Source organism: Montipora capricornis, chromosome 2 (genome assembly GCF_036669925.1).
Source record: "Montipora capricornis isolate CH-2021 chromosome 2, ASM3666992v2, whole genome shotgun sequence".
Lineage (NCBI taxonomy): Eukaryota > Metazoa > Cnidaria > Anthozoa > Scleractinia > Acroporidae > Montipora > Montipora capricornis.
Window position 1 is genome coordinate 66,064,570 of NC_090884.1, and position 10,000 is coordinate 66,074,569.

The window sequence follows — 10,000 nt, forward strand, 5'->3', positions numbered from 1 at the left end:
TCCGTTTGTCAAGCTCATAAAGATCTTTGTCAGAGTCATACTTAAATAACTAACATCGGCGTTCGCATGTAATTTGCCGGGAGGTAAACTTGAAAAAAAAAAAAGATTTGTAAATGTGTTGAACAGCATTGGACCCAACACACTTCACTGTAATACACCTCTAACAGCCACCTCCCAGTCAGAAAAGGTGTCGACAATTTCTGGCAGCTTATTACTTGCCCCGCCCATGCCGACTCAATTATTTTACACGGACTGCACCTTCACATCAGCTATTAATTTCTCGCTTTCGAACTAATTTGAGAAAATAATGCCGAACTGTAATAAGTAGATATTTCTGGAACGATGATCTCATTTGCCTGTTTGTTCCGTTTCGTGACTGTAGAAATGGACGATGGATTATCTGCCTTTGTTTCCAAAAATTATCTTTTAAGGCCTTTCTGTACAAATATGCCAGATAAAACCGTTTTGGGTTTGTTTTTCGTGAAAAAAAGAAAGAAAGAAGTGTCTCGAATGCTTGACAAATTCTACTAGGTGCATCGATTTAGTTCTTAAAATTGTGGATGCCCAATGAGTCAAATGCATTGCGTCTATCCATATGAGGGAGCTAATCAGGAGAAAGACAGCAAAATTTACGTATACAGAAGCCGCCTCAAACAAAGCACCCAATCCCTGTTTCCACTGATTTTTAGGTAAATTCCTGAATTTTCTGGTGCAAGACTTTTTGTCCAAAATATGGTAACTAAATGAAAGGGAGAAATGATCCTCGCACTTTTCTGGACAGTTTAAGCAATTGTCTCTTATAGACACCTGAAAAATCCAGGTGGCATCAATGGGATTCTAACCCATGACCTCTGTGACGGGGTGCAATGCTCTGCCAACTGAGCTGTGAAGCCACTCAGTTGGGAGCTGGTCATTTTGTTGGGTTGATGTGTTCCCGTGAAAGGACTCTATAAATGAAATAAATGTATATATTTGAAGTGCGGGTTATAGTTTAAAGGGAGAAAAAATTCTCGCACTTATCTGGGTGATTCAAGCAATTGTTTCTTAAAGACACCTTAAAAATTTAGGTGGCACTTCAAATATATACATTCATGTCACATATTAACTAAGTGGAAATGAAATTGACAAAGAAAAATCAGAATAAGGGTTAGGGTTAGGGTTAGACCTCGGGTAGGTGAGGTACCCAGCCTTCCCGTAGTAAAAATAAGCGACCCTTCATGTGCAATATTAAAAGCCTCGGGGCGCCAGGGTGAGGTTTCCAAATGTTCAAACTAAAGATAAATACCCGAATGAACACCACCCCAGTCATCAGGCGGGGTACCCCACCTTCAGCATTCACATGGAGAAAACTCACCTCACCTAAGAGGGTTACCCGGCCCGGTTGGCGGGCAACCCGCCTCGCTGAGGTACCCCACTTCTCATGTTGACACAATCAAGAAAAAAAGGGAGAAGAGAGATTGTATGGAGAGATTGATTACCCCACCTAGGCCGGCGGGGTGCCTCACCTAACCGGGGTTCCCCCTCCTCCATGTGAACAGGCTCTAACTTAACCTACATTGTAAACTTTAAAAGTCAGTCTAATTCACAAACTTCATTGAAACGCATTAATTTCACGCGGTTTTCTTCTTCGGGTAAAGTGGGGTACCTTCTAGTCAACGGGAATACTTCTTTAGAAAACAATAGAATAAACTTAATTTGAAGTGGATCTCAAGTACAGTACAAAGTTCACCTTTTTTTGCAATTTTGCTTGCAAACGTCTTGAAAAGACTGTAGTCGCTGGAGCAGATTCAGAGCCACCTTAATTTTTCCAGTTGTGAATCCCCTCTGAATTTTTTTGTAAAGAGATGGGGTTACTAAGTTCGTTTTTGAGATATAAGTAAAAAAATAGGGTGTATTTAGATGGCTTGTTGTCAGGTTGTCAGAACAAATATTTATCGTCCGGTAACGTCATAAGAAAATGGCGGCAGTCTTCGCGTCGTCTTCTAAGATCGCTAGTATGGTCAAATCGAAAGAAACAACGCAGGAAATGATAATTTTGGCATTTTCCGAATCTTGCGAAGGTTTGCAGTAGCAATGCAAGTTTTGCTAGTACGACAGATCGAGTAAACAAACTCAGACTTTTCTTGCATTCACGACAGATTTCGTAAATATTTTAGTACTAATTTCTGTTCATAATTTTAGGCCTTCTGGTTAACTTCAGAGAAACAAGTTTTATTAACTCGTGGATTTGGATGTGAACAAATAAACGCGAAAAAGGTAAATGCGACATTACCGTGCCCTTTCCACTGAAATCTTCGCGTATTGATGCTTGCTCTTATATAGTTCGAAACGAAAAGAGGGAATTAATTATTAGCATTCTATTGAACGTTTATCGGCAGATCGCTTGTGAGTGTTGTCTGCTGCCACCTGCGTGAAAAAGTTAAACCGAAAATAAACATACAAATAACCTTTAAGTTGTCTCTGTATTCGCAAAATTTATACATGCCGTATGATACATCTGAGAAGAAATTTGGCTTCGTTTTCACAATTTAACTTGCGCTCAAAATCAAATCAAGGATTGCGATTTAAAAAGAAAAATTGAAACGAAGAAGCGAATACTGTTTTGTTATTAGTTATCATCATATATATGGTACAAGCATTGTTTTTTTTTTAAGTAAGAAAAAAATAAAATATTTTGCATAACATTGTTTTCCTTTTTCAAAATCTTGTTATAAAATTTACAAACATTTTTATTCCAACTAGAATCGCTGCCTCTACAATGTCGCTAAATTAATTGGGAAACCCGTGTATTTCGGTAGAGTACTATCCAACGAAAAATTTGCAAGGAAAGAATCGACAAGGTTTGATGGTTTCCGCCTTGCATGTAAATTCTGGCATGAAGTTATATTGACAGAAAAGCGCTTCTGTGATTGGTACATAGCAATTCCAACCAGAACTGAATTTGCAAATATAATGACTATTTCAACAATGCCGCATGCGACTTTTGAAGAAAAATTTTGCCTCGCAGAGCGAAACAAAAATTTATCGTTTTCGGCGTTGAATTGTGAAATTCAATGAGAGCACCAAAATTTCCGACAATCTTTAATATGTTAAAATATTTTCATTCCCGACGTCATTCGTCAAAATAGTTCGCGTATATTTTTCGCTGAAAAATAACTAAATTCTTCCCACTTTCCCAACCTGATGGCTGACATAAAACGTCTTAGGTGTCAAAGTATTATGTACAGTGAAGAGTCACTTTTTAAAAATACGAGAGCAATCCCTTTTTTCTTCATACCTGCAACATTGAGGATGACGCTTGACTCAAGCACGCTTCCGCTACAACCCTGTCCACACATCGTTGTCTTTTCTGAAACTTTCTCATTAAGCGTTCGTAATTCTAAAATCTAAGTGACTGTGGAACAAGCATTGCCGCCACATGGCTCAACAATTAGCTCGTTTCTCACGTCCAAAGATCGGATGATTACCACGTGACACATACAACCATTACATGGAGTGTCTCAGCTGTCAGTTACTAAGCAACGTGAACAAGTATTTTTACTGGGTTGCCAGTATGGCAAACCATTCGGAAAATGGGTGACATTTAGTCGTTTTCTTTTTTACCTTTTTTTTCCGTGTCGGGAAAAGTCTTTCCTGACACTCCCCTGCTAAGTACTGTCTTTGTGGGTAGACTCATCTGCGCGTATTTTTGATAGGTTTTAGCTATAGGGGATAGTAGGAATGCGTAGATTTCTAATTAACATGCTATGGCGTCGAAGTCATTGATCACAAATGGCGTTTTGTTGGATCTTTAAACAAAATATCCCTTTATGGAGCTCAAGAATGGAACGTCAATTCGATAAACAAGACAGGCGGTGAAAAATGAATATATGGAATCTTAAAAACAACGAGTAATGGACTTCGACAACAGTCTTTCACCTGTCGAGCCGTGATCAAAGTGAGTTGTATTTCTAATATTTTACCAAGTGTAGTGTTTTGTACAACACTTACACCGAATGGAAAATTCTCTGCATGATAACTTATGGGTTCAACGAAGACAGAGAAGGAATCGAACACCTTAAGTGGATCTGTGATCTCTGTTGTCTGGCTATTTGTATTTATTTGTACTCAACTCTGCACAGTCTTCCGGTGAAATTAATAATTTTAGTAATTCTTGTTATATTTATTTTGGGCTTAACTCTGCACAGTCTTCAGATAAAAAAATAATTGGAAATGTGACAGCCAAGAATTATTTGAAAGAAAGTTTGTTGTCTATTTTGTGCTTGATTATTCAAAGAAAGTTTCTTCAAGAAAGATTTATTTTGTTGCGTATGGTAATTTGACACGATTGAGTTTCTTGTCTTCACGCACGCAATGAAATTGGAAGGGTTTTTGCCTCTAATGGCAAATATGTTGTTTGTTTCAATAATTATTTCGCTGGAAAAGGTCGCCTTTATGAATTCATCATGTTGTGTAATATTCGAGCTTAGCAAATTTGCACACGTGCGTTGAAATGTGATACGCGAGGAGACAGGATTTTTTTCTCTCTGACAAACGATTAATAGGTAGCCAAGTTTTTAACCTCAGAAAAATATCTGTTTTGTCATTATAGTGTAAAATGAAGTTTATTTGGGAAGCCAACAATATTTCTTTAACTTCCTGGTTAATCCAATTTATTGCTACGACTTACTAGTGCGAAGATTGTTTACATTACTCATGCTTTTTGCGAATTTTGAGTGTCATGAAGTTACATCATTTCCTCCTTTGCCGCGAAGATTTTCAACGATATATCGCTTTAGTCTAACCCAAAATCATCGAGATAGTGAAAAACTTCATATTTATTGACCATTTATCTTGCTTTTGTGCTTGTGAGCATTGTAATTTGCGATAATTCGCAAGTCTGTTTTTGTATCTCATGTTTAGATTTTCAATTACAAACTCTGTTTTGATCGGTCCTCAAGCTCATGATTGTGAAAATAGTTCACCCTTAAGTCAAAATAGATACGTTTCTCAGGAACCCGACAAAGAAGGCTTCCTGACCCGACAGATGAAATGCAAATATTCAGGATGTTTCTTGGCTAAAAGGTACGTTGTTTTACTCTGAAAACGACGAACGATTAACATTCTTTTCCATAGTTCATTCAGTTGACACAAGGTGATCGTGTGCACCTTTATGGTTGCCTAGCTCGTGATCAGTTTCTTCCTTCTGACAGAACATCATGACCTTTCCCTTGATTCACAGAAGTCTGAAACTGCAGACATTTTAGTGTTTTTACGATCGATTGTCATTAATCTTTCGATGAGAATTATAGTTATTTTTTTCTTCATCTGTCTTTTGGCTAGTCTTTTACTATTAACTCTCGGCTTTTACGGTACTTTTTGGTGCAAACGTAAAGCCAAAACTTTTTTTGACCTGGCATCAGATTAGACTGAAAAATAGAGTAATTATGAAGCGGAAACAGCATCTTCAGTCCTTCCTTAGTGCGTGCAATAAACGTTTGAAATATTCCCCTTGTTTTTGTTTTTCGCTTTGCCGAAGGCTTCAACGCATAAGTCCTAATTAACTGTGCAAGGCACCGTCTGTGTGTTCAATATGTCAACTGCTACTGATTTAGCAACCACGAATTTGGATACGGCTGGTCAACCATTCACTGATTTGCTCTCACCGTATCGAGGCTTAAGCCTCCGAGCCTGGGCAGCCTGTGGTCGCACGTGATAACGTAAATTTGGTTTTCGAAAGGGAAAGCATGTTCATAGTAGAGACGAAATAGGGTAGCAAGAAGTTTTGGATAGACAAAATCAATCGGCACTATTATTTTCTCAGGTTACTTAAATAATCGGCTTCTCCATACCTTTTCACTAAAACTGCGGATGTGAGGATGGTTAGCTCAAAGACAAAAGAATAATTTCTTGGCCGCCATTTATGAACACGGTCTATGACCTTCACATTCGTCGTTTTCGTTCTAGAGTATGAAAGGTTTGTGAATCTGGACAGCTTTTAAGGAACATCATTGGCTTCTTTCTTGCACAAAGTTCTCACATCTGCATGATAAAATTTAGAGCAATTGTTGCTCCATTGTTCGCTCTCAAGTTTTCTTGCCGATAATAATAACATTAATAATAATAATAATAATAATAATAATAATAATAATAATAATAATAATAATAATAATAATTTTAATAACAAAAACTTTATTTCAACTATAAAAACAATTAGTAAATATTTACAATGTTAAACTATATATCGAAATTATTTACAAATTTTAAAAACTAAAAAAACAAGACTAACTAATAATAGTAATAATAATAATAATAATTTAAAATAATGATCTAAAACATATTGGTCTAAAAACGTATTGTACATAAAAAGTCTTATGTATCAAAGAGAAAAATCAGTCAGGCGAAAGCATAAAACATTCGTTAATAAATTATTATGTCAGTCCAGCAAGTCCCTTCTCTATCTCTAAGTCATTCTCCTGTATATTTGTCTTTCTTCTCCGTGACCTTGTTCCCCTCAAACAAACTAGGGCAGTCCGCAGGATGGCGAAGGACACTTTCGTTCGAATCCATGCGATTGTTGTTGCATAGTCCTCCTGCTTCTTTGAAGAGATGAGCTCGGCAAGTCTGGAATGGTACCGCTGACACTCCTGAGACATACCTCCTGTTGTGGTGAAGACCAAGGGCGTAAAAGTGCGTAATAATATGCTTAATAATATGCTTATTCAATCTTTTATCCCTAAATTACAAGAGGAGTCAGAAGCACTTTACATAGTAATACTAATATATATAATATATTTATGATAAATTCATAAAAGTACAAAATTACTACAATCACGAGTAATTAAATGTCACAAATCTATCAGTGCGCAACAGCTTGTTACGTGTAGTGCAATGCCCTGCAGTGCCCGAGCGGAGTCCATTTCCATGGCTAACGCCAGGCTTACCAGGACACAGACTAGCCATGCAGGGAGATGAAGTTGCCGTTATATTTTGCATAAACCGTCTGAATGCTCGAGCGCGGCGCTCAGACAGAGTCTGCAGGCCTGAAAAGACGAGCGCTTCTTCATATTGTAAGACAGGGAAAATGAATCGGAGTGGTTCCTATTCAGGAACCGATGCGACCAGACAGACCAGCCCAAACTGGGGACGCGTATTCTAACACTGATCTAACTGGACTTCAATAAACTTGCACAACCTCTTGACTGGCCAGGCCTGATTTCATCAGTACTCGGAGAGCATATCGCTTGCAAGCACGCTTAACGAAATACTCGCAGTGATGATTCCATGACAAATTAGACGCAGTATAACCCCCCCCCCCCGGTACTTTATGGGTGGATATACACTCCATGCATGGCTGAAAATTCTGACAGCTTAACTTTGAGCTTCGTAATTAATCGTTTGGCGCAGTTACGCCTCCCTCTGGTCGAGTTGTAGATCATAAGAGGACCTGTGATGAAATTGTCGTTACTTGTAGAATGCATGATTAATAAAACTGTGATGAAACCTTAAAACACTTAATTACTGGGTTACGAAACCCAGGCGGAATCTGCGTTTCATTTTTCCGTATTATTATTATTATTTTTCTTTTTCTTTTCCGTGTCGGGAAAAGTCTTCCGTATCCATCCCCTGCTAAGTAGTGTCTTTGTTCTTAGAGTCTTCTGGGCGTATGTTTCGTCGGTTTCAGGGGGTAGTAGAAATGGATAGATTTTATCCGGTGGACACAGGAGATTATTTAACTTAACCTGCAATAGCGTCGAAAGTCGTTGTCACGCGAATGGCGTTTTAGTGGATCTTTAAAAAAATATATACCTTTATGCGCCAATATGGCTGCCCGTAACAATATGCTCTTCCGATTATTCTATACATTTTTGTTGTTATGTGTCTTATTTAATGGCAATCTGTTCTACAATGGTGCTTCTAAGGAGTTTACTGTTGGTTTTATGGTGGATTCTCGAAGATTGATGCAGCCTAAAAGAAATAATTTAAACTACTTCAATTTCAGTTATCACTTCAAGCGTGAAGTTGCTGGTCGCGAACACAAAACACCGACGGCGATCTGTAAGAGTACTATGCGTGGATTCATCATTTTAGCTCTGCCAAGTTCTTTACTTTTTCATGACCTGACTATTTGTATGGATATTCACCGTAATCCTGGTCCTGTGGTTGATGAACTGTCGACCTTTCAACGTCCATGCTGTTCGAATGATTTAAATATTCCTTCTACAAATATTAATTATTCAAGACAACAACTTTTCGATGTAAGATCGAAATCCTTGCTTCAACCTGACTTATTCCAATTCTTGAAGGTACAAGGGATCCTAAAAACACGCCGTGTTCGCGCTGGAAAATCTTCCAACCGATCTTCTGCTACGTACCTACAAGATTAAATGAGCGTATGCTTCGTGATTTTACAACTACTACTGTGGGAAATAATTTGAATAATCTGGTGCCTGTCATACGTCTTCTTCATATTCAACCAATATAAACGAAGCTGCTTAACTTCTGTATCCTTAATGCTGGATCCATCAATTACAAAACGATTATAATCAAAGATATTTTAGCTCTCACAGAAAATTGGCTTAAACCTGACGCTGACTCTGATTATATTACACGGGATATAACTCTTACTGGCTACTGTTTTGCTCACTCTTCTCGATCCAGTGGAAATGATGGCGGCTTTGCTTTTCTATACCGGAAAGATCTAAAAATGGAACGACTCAAGAATCCTGTCTTCAAATCGTTTGAATTTATGGAATCCCTACTTAATACTATCTCATGTGTGCTACGTATTATTGTTGTTTATCGACCTCCTGGCTCAACTCAGAATGGCTCGACAACGGCTCTATTTTTCGACGAATTTTCTACTATGCTGGAACGCTTAGTTTCACTGCCTGGTAAACTACTTGTAACCGGTGACTTTAATTTTCACATCAACAATCCTTTCGACAACACAGCTCGCCAATTTTTGGATCTGCTAAATTGCTTTAATCTGCATGTCCTAAACACCGTCTCACCTACTCACAAAAGCAATAACATCCTAGATCTTATCATCGCTAGAACTGATGAACTGACAGCCCTAAACCCATTCGTTAACAATCCAGTTATCTCAGATCACTTTGCTGTGCATTGCAACCTGCCCATCGGCAAACCTCAAAACCCTAAAATGGTCTCTACTACACGGACCCTACACAATTTAAACTTGCAAAGTTTTGTACAAGATATAACCTCGTCTACTTTGTTTAACTCACCTTCATCAGACCTTGCTGAATTGTGTGACCAGTATAATAGTGACCTATCTACTATCTTGGATAAACATGTACCCTTGCGTACGAAGATAATCACAATCCGGCCCAAGGCTCCTTGGTATAATAACTATATCAGAGAACAAAAGAGAATCTGTCGTCGTCTTGAACGCAGTTGGCGCCATACTCATACCGAAACTGATCATCAAGCCTATATTAATCAGTGCACTGTCGTGAAACAATCCATCCACACCTCGAAAATGAATTATTACTCTGATCTTATCAATGAAGCCGGTGTTGATAGCAAAGCTCTATTTCGCAATGTTGATCGTCTTTTACACAGAAAGGCAGAGAAATTTCTTCCAACATTCTCGTTAGCTTTAGCATTAGCAAACAATTTCGCTGAATTCTTCGAAACTAAAATTATTGAAATCCAAAATTAAATTAAAGTTCACTTGACTCCTGATCTCTTCTGCACCTTTGACTCACCATCACTAAAATCCCAACTAAATAATTTTTCACCTACATCTACTGATGAAGTGTCTAAGATTGCTCGTAAAGTCGTCTTAAAATCATGCATCTTAGACCCACTTCCTTCCGCACTGATGAAAGAATGCATTGAAATGTTCCTACCAACACTTTGCAAGGTCGTTAACCTATCTCTGGAATCTGTCTATCTACCTTCTTCTCTTAAAACTGCTGTCCTTACACCTCTACTCAAGAAACCTTCTTTAGATCACGAAATCTTCAGAAATTACAGACCGATCTCAAACCTTACA

General features: G+C 38.1%; 1 protein-coding gene across 8 annotated transcripts in view; it reads left to right on the forward strand.

Moving 5' to 3' along the window:
* Nucleotides 1–10,000, forward strand: part of LOC138031775 (TNF receptor-associated factor 2-like) — a 122,896-nt gene that overhangs the window by 79,430 nt on the left and 33,466 nt on the right. For 3 of the 8 annotated variants that reach the window (XM_068879416.1, XM_068879407.1, XM_068879400.1), the window contains exon 4: nucleotides 2,182–2,256. The exons of 3 other annotated variants lie outside the window; for them this stretch is intronic. The gene's annotated coding sequence lies outside the window, so the exon portion shown is untranslated. Of the gene's footprint in view, nucleotides 1–1,987; nucleotides 2,089–2,181; nucleotides 2,257–10,000 lie in introns of those variants that run through there. 2 more of the 8 variants (XM_068879427.1, XM_068879434.1) reach the window with 2 other exon arrangements.